We start from the raw sequence: 7,218 nt of genomic DNA on the forward strand, positions 1-7,218 counted from the left end.
GAGACTTATGACCCAAGGAAATCCTGAAGTTGTCAAGTTTGATGCATTATGCACATTGCTATTGCAAGAGTCACTTTCCAAAAAAAATAGGACTAGGCAGTGTACAGTTGAACAGGCTTTTATTGCTTCTCAAAGAAAGGGTGGTAATAGCAATGCAACCACTTCTTATGGTTCTGCTGCGAGTGGCAAAAATTCTGTTCCTAATGCTTTTGCTGGCAGCACTTCATCTGGAAATTCTGGTGATAAGGTCAAAAAGAAGATGCATTGCCATTATTGTAAATCTAATGATCACTTGATCAAGTCATGTACTAAGTTGAAGGCCAAAGAGGCTAAGAAGAAAGAGGGTGGTTCCACTGCAAATGCTAGTTCCACTACAAATGCAGCCATTGTTGAGTCTTCTATGAAAGGATAATGTGATGTTGATGTTGATGCAGAATGGGATTTTAGCGTAGAGTGCACTTACAATCCTGTTGTCCATGATGCATGCTTATCAGTTGCTGCAGATTCACATGTGTGGTATTTCGACAGTGGTGCTACAAAGCACATTACCTCACATCGTGAATTGTTTACCTCTCTCGAGTCAGTCCCTCATGGGAATTCAATCACTTGTGCCAACAATGCCTCTTATCCAGTTCAGGGAGTTGGAAAGATTGTGCTTACTGCTACAAATGATAGTTCCTTCACACTTGTTGATGCACTTTATGTACCTACAATCAAGAAGAATCTCTTGTCTATATCCGCACTTGCTAGACTTGGACTTGTAGTCAAATTTGTGGATGACAGATGTATAGTTCATGATCTCAGTTTTGGTGATGAAATTGTTGCATCTGGCCTTTTGTGACGTGGGCTGTATAAGCTCACTTTGTATGACAAGTGTGGAAAAATTTTTGCAAATGTTGTTGTAGATTCAAGGGCTATTTCAAATGCAAAACTTTGGCATGCACATTTTGGTCATCTGCATTTTGCCAGTTTGCTACGTTTGCAGAAATTTGATATGGTTGCTTCTTTGCCGTCTCTTGAAGCACCTGTCAAACATGTTTGTGAAGGCTATATTTTGGGTAAGATGCAGCGTTCTAAGTTTCCAAAGGATGGTTCAGTTCAGACCACATGCAAGTTGCAGCTTGTGCATAGTGATGTTTGTGGGCCCATGCAAACTCCGTCCTTGGGCAATTACCTTTACTTCGTGACTTTCATTGATGATTACTCCAGGCATGCATGGGTATTTCCGCTTAAAGCAAAGTCCGAAGTCTTTATGTGCTTCAAACAATTTCTGGCTGTGGCTGAAAATGTCTCGAAATGTACTATGGGCACCCTCCGTTCTGATCAAGAGGGGAAGTATATGTCTCATGAATTTAATGCATTTTTGGCTAGTTGTGGGATAAAACACCAATGTACAATGCCTTATACACCTCAGCAAAATGGTATTGCTGAGAGGAAAAACAGGTCACTGATGGAAATGGCATGATGTATGGTCAAAAGTCAAGCTTTGTCGCATTCTTTTTGGCTTGAGGCCATCATGTGTGCCACTTATGTACTTAACAGGTGTCCTACGAAAGCTTTGCAGTCGTACTGATTGTCGAGAACTTGAGTGTAAATTGGGGAGATTTTGTTCAAGCTCAGTGAAACTTGTCTCATAGGCTTATATTAAAGTGTTAAACAAGTGTACATGCTCAGATGACCAAAAAGATGCAAAAATTTACTAGAAGTAAATAATCGCGATTATTTACTTTTGTCCTATTTTTAAACTTTTTTGACCAACCCAACATACCACTAGTTTTAGCATGTTATATTAAGCCCATAAATCAAATTTGGTAAGATTTGGATCATCAAAGTAAAAATTGTGGCCAAATTTGCAAAGTCAGTCTGCAAACACAAAAGTTTATCCAAGCTTGATGAAACTTGGCTAGGGAGCTTAAGTTGAGCTATGTTTGATGACAGATCAAACGCGCGTCCAATTGGTCGGACACGAAGCCGGACACTACATTTGTACTCTATTAGTTTTCCGAGCTAGTGTAGTAATACTCTGTGTAAATCCCAATTCTAGAGTAACAGTCAATCCCTGAGTTGTAATTTTGCCATGTTATTTGTAAAGGTCCGTGTGAGCCGGCCACTTGCCATTTAGAATGCCCTAGGTATAAATTTCAATAACCTTAATGTGAAAGGAGGCTTATCTTTAGAAGAAGTGGGAGCTCAAAAAACGTACGCTCAAGCTACGAGCTGCTCCAACCTTGTAATCATCGCAATTAATGAATGGGTAATCAGTTTTCAAATCTGAAACTTGCATTGTGTTCCTCTTTCTTTACTCTTTAAATTAAGTGTAAGCATTGTCACTGTTGTTGTGGTTCGTGACTACGCGTCTGTGAGCTATAATTGCATCTTTGAATACTTAAATCGCTATTTTTAATCGTTTTGACCATAGGAGAGTGTTCTTAGACCATAAGACGACAGTTTTGGATAGTTCTGTTGCAGTTTTCAGGACCTTTTTCATGATGGATCGTGATTTTGGTACCTTGTTGGATTGCAACCAGACTTGCTAGGATAGTGTCCCTAGGTGTTCTAGACCTCCTTCTAAAGTTTCGTTGCATTTCCAGTCCGTTCGAGTACCGAAACGGTGTGATGACCTAGAGCTGTGAGAAAGGAAATAGGCAGATTTCCTTGATTATTGAGTGTTGGTTTTCTTGTAGAGTTGTTGTGTTTGCTTGCTAAGGTTCACTTCTTGAGATTGATGATCTCATAGAGTCTCCGTACCCCATCCGAGTCACTTTCCATGAGTATTGACATTATGTTAGTACCAGAAAGCTATGTTGCAGACGTCCGTCGTGGCGACCTGCAAACATTGGCACCGTTGCCGAGGATATGATCCTTAGATGGTGAGTAACCTAGTGCGTATTTAGAGCGTTCTTTTTTGAAGATTTGCCTTCCATTCCATTTACACTTTAGCAGCAGTGAAGCAGCTAGACACGGGGTTTAGTGCTTGATAGAGTCCAGAAGTGGAGGACTTGCTAGATCTATTCTTGAGAAGTAAAGAGGGTTGTGAGTGAGATAGACAAAAGCATTTCATTCTCCGATTTTCTTTATGCTTTCAGAGTACTGTTCCATTTTTCGTTTCGACTTTATTTTGTACCATTTTGTTTGTTTTTGTTGCATGTTTCATTTCAGTACTTAGGAGTAGGGTAAGTAGAAACTACACCATCAAATTTGGGCTAAAATATTGAGGAAAAAAAGGGTGAAAACCATATTTTGGCAGAAATGACCATAACTCTGAAATTGTGAAAATTTGATGGTAGAGACCTCAAAAGTGATCCAAATTCAAAAATTTGTGGATCAAGGGCATCAACATACTCTCTAGAATCAATCTGAAAAGTTTGGCAAGAATCTTTGGAGGAACATGGATTGTGATCCATGTACCCCAAAAAACCGTTTTTGGTGAAAAGTGACCAGTTACAGTGAGCATTAGTGGGAAACTGCTCTGATCGAGTTTGCTTGAATGAAAAACTCAAAAATCACTTCAGAATTGGCTGTTAGGGCAAAAATAGTAAAACAAGCATTGCAGACACAAAATTGAGCAAATCTTGAGATTTTGGGATCCAAATTCAGAAAGGGGTGAGATTTGGCTTCTACAGGGCATAAAGAACCAACAGAACAAAATTCATGAAAAAATGCTGCCAAACATGGATCGCGATCCATGTACCTTTTTGACATTCTGGGTTGATAGTTGACATGTACATCCTTGATATCATTTGGAACAACTTTCCCAAAATAACCATATGCAAAAAAGTAGCAGAAAGTGGTCAAAAGAGCCAAAAATAGAACATTGTCAAAACTGCCACAATAGACTATAAAAGTCAAATTTGATAGGGCAAAATTGATCCAAATCCAAAAATTCTTGGTGAGCAAGCTACATACATCATAAGCTATCAGCACACCAAAAATTCAGATCCAAAAGTGGTGGAACATGGATCACGATCCATGTACCCTTAAGAACTTTTTGGACAGAAACTTTTCCTGCCTGTAGCAGAAACCATTGTGAACAAAAATCCCCACAGAATTTCTGTCAAAAAAGTTCAAAAAGTGGATGAAAAGAGCCAAAAACTGTTCAAGGTGAAAACTCTAAAACAGACCTGTGAATTGACTTTTGCCTAACCTAGACAAGTCCAAATCACACAAAAACCGCATAGCTAGTATCAGGAGACCAAGGGGAAGCTGTGTGCCAAGTTTCAATACCTTTTGACACATAGGTACATGGATCGCGATCCATGTTCCTTTGTTACCATATTTTCACCATAGCTAGAGGACATCACCAAGAGTCTAGTGGTCTTTTCAACAGTGCATTTGGATATCAAAAACCTATCCAAAAGCCCAGAACTTCAAGGTACTCTGAGCAAGTGCCAGGTCTGACCTAACTTTCAATGCAGAGGTCCATTTTTTAAAATTTTGATACTGGCTTTAGTGTCATCTGGTTTTCTTCGTGATGAGATAGTTTTTGGTTTTTTAACATTACTCTCAAAAGATCTCTCGTGGAGTTCATCTCTTGGAATAGTTTATGGTCCTTGGCCCAATATCCAATCCCTTATGGAGTACCCTTGGTATTTGGTTTGTTCCACCTCCTCAGGACTCATCATAACAAAGTTATTGTTATAACAATCCCTCAATAGGTAGGTTGGTAGATTTGCTGAACCCTTGTCTTTGATTTTAAAGATATAGATGATCTTCATGGGCGTTAGCTATCCTGATTTGACAGGAGAATTCCATAGAAGATCTTTAACGTTTCTATCTTCCCAACAATAGACGCCGATCCTAAATTTATCCATGCTAAGCCGTTTCAAAGGCTTCAAATCAACTTGGTTGTATCCCAAGAATTCTAAAGTCGGTGGTCCTTCTTTTGCTGCCATATTTGGAATTATGGTATTTACTTCTAGCCCCCATTTGTCTATCACGTCACGGTTTTCAACTTGTAAATACTGAGTTTCGTTTTTATCCATATACATTTTTCCTTGTTTGTTTGCCTTGATTTCCTCTTCAAACTCTATGTCATAGTCATCAATGCGAATAGCATACTCTTCATTAGGATCCAGGTAAACCTGAGCTCCATGGCGATTAGTGTTATAAAAGGTGAGTCTGTGCTTATACCGCACTGTCGTTCCGGTTTTTGAATGATTCGAATAGGAAGACATTTCAGATGGCTATATGAGTCAACAGACTAGTTTGAAAGACTCGGAACAGGACCAACTGCCAGAAGACCAGGAGTTGAACCAATTAAACGTGTCGGACCAACTGATTTTCAAAAATGGGTCAAAAAATACAGTGGATCTGAGGATCCATATGACCACTTAGCAAGCTTTAAACAAGAACGCATATTTGATTTCCATACTCAATTCAAGGGATTTGGAATGACATTAGAAGGAAAAGCACTGACATGGTTCCAAGACATTGCACCAATGTCAATCATGGACTTAAATACATTGGCTCAAGGATTTGTAGCTGCATGTTCCAAAAGGGGATCAAACATAATACGGTAGCTCAAATCTATAGCTTCAAACATAAACAAGGTGAGTCTATTAGGGATTGTGCAACTAGAATAAAACAATACATTGCAAGATGCCCGGAACTTGAAATACCTGCAGAAGAAAGAGTAGTATCATTATTTCTAGAGGGACTGCTAAACAAAGTACTTCATACTATATTGTATAGCAAGAAACTTATGACCCTATAGGAGTGTGTGTCAGATGTTATTGACTTAGGAGAAAATTGTGATATTTTCAATGAAGAAGATGTCCCTAAGGATAATCAAAGTGAGAAAACAGCATCCACCAAACCAGCACAAGTGGAAACTGGTGCTGCATCACCACTTACAACCATAGAAGACATGCTCAAAAGGATGAATAACATGCAAAAAGCACCTATGAGGGGACCAACGCAAGGGATACCTCAACAGGGACAACCAATTATGCCGCAAAAATGGTGTACAATCGAGGGTAAATGAACCAACCGTGAGACCAATGAGTGTTGTTACCGACCAAAGTATGATGGGAATGTTCAATATGTGCCTATGAGGCCACAAGGACAACCCCATGTCAAAGACCACCGATGGGTATAGAAAGACCTCAACCTATGTTCGGTCAACAACCTCCATATCCTAGACATAATGCAGTGCTTGTAAAGTACATGAATTTAGAGGGAGTCATAGATGAACAAGCACTAGTGTCTGTTACACCCTATGCTCAGCCCTAGTCCATCTACAGTAATGGTAGAAAGAGATTTATATAATTCACATCCACCACCAATGGAAGAACATGTGACTTATACTACACCAAAACTTGCATTGATGTACTATGTAGCTAATCAAGGTGTTAGACCTCCAATGGTAAGACCCATGATTAAGCCAAGAACTAGAAACTGTCATAACTGTGGTGCAAATGATCATTGAAAAAATGAATGCCCAGAGCCTGACAAGAACATTAATCCAGTTGAAGCTTTCTGTATGCAATGTTGCAAAAAGGGAGGACAATTCTCTGAAGATTGTCCAAAAAATCCTTTAAACAAGGGTAAAACAGTAGTGAACATAGTCCAAGTGATACCTAGTAGCTCATTTGAGAGTGAACCTATTGTTCCAATCAAGGTAATCACCCGATTCCAGACTAAGAAAAAGAAACATAACTCCTCTGATGACTCAGAGAACACTAAAATTTCGTCTCAAAAGACCAAGAGAAGCAGAAGCAAAAGGTATGAGATGAGAAAACAAAAACAAAGGGCTGAAATCAAGGAGAAAGCAAAGAAACTATTCCAAGAAAAAGTGAAAGAAACTAGAAGAAAAATCAAGGAAACCACAGTGAAATTTGGAGGATCAATTTTGGTAGACAAAATTTTTGAGCCAATCAACACAGCCATGGAAGCTTATCAAGCGGGACTTAAAGCAGTCCAGAACACGGAAAACAAATGGAAAAACTATCCTTCTCTAGATATAGAAGCAGCTAAGCTTGAAGCTTATCAAAATCTGGTAAGAATTACTTAAGAGATGCTAGAAAAATAGAAACATAAGCTCGAGAATATGGCAAAACTTGAGGAGCTTGTGGTAGGAACTAGTAAAGACAAATCCGAAGTGGTGGTAGAATGTAACATTTAATGGCCTAAAATCTTATGTGTAGCGGAAATTAGCATGAACATAGTGGGCATTTCATTAGAATAGATTCCTAATGAGAATTACAAGAGTGCTTGGGT

This window comes from Adiantum capillus-veneris, chromosome 6 (genome assembly GCF_014529385.1).
Source record: "Adiantum capillus-veneris isolate H3 chromosome 6, ASM1452938v2, whole genome shotgun sequence".
In the NCBI taxonomy this organism is placed as follows: Eukaryota; Viridiplantae; Streptophyta; class Polypodiopsida; order Polypodiales; family Pteridaceae; genus Adiantum; species Adiantum capillus-veneris.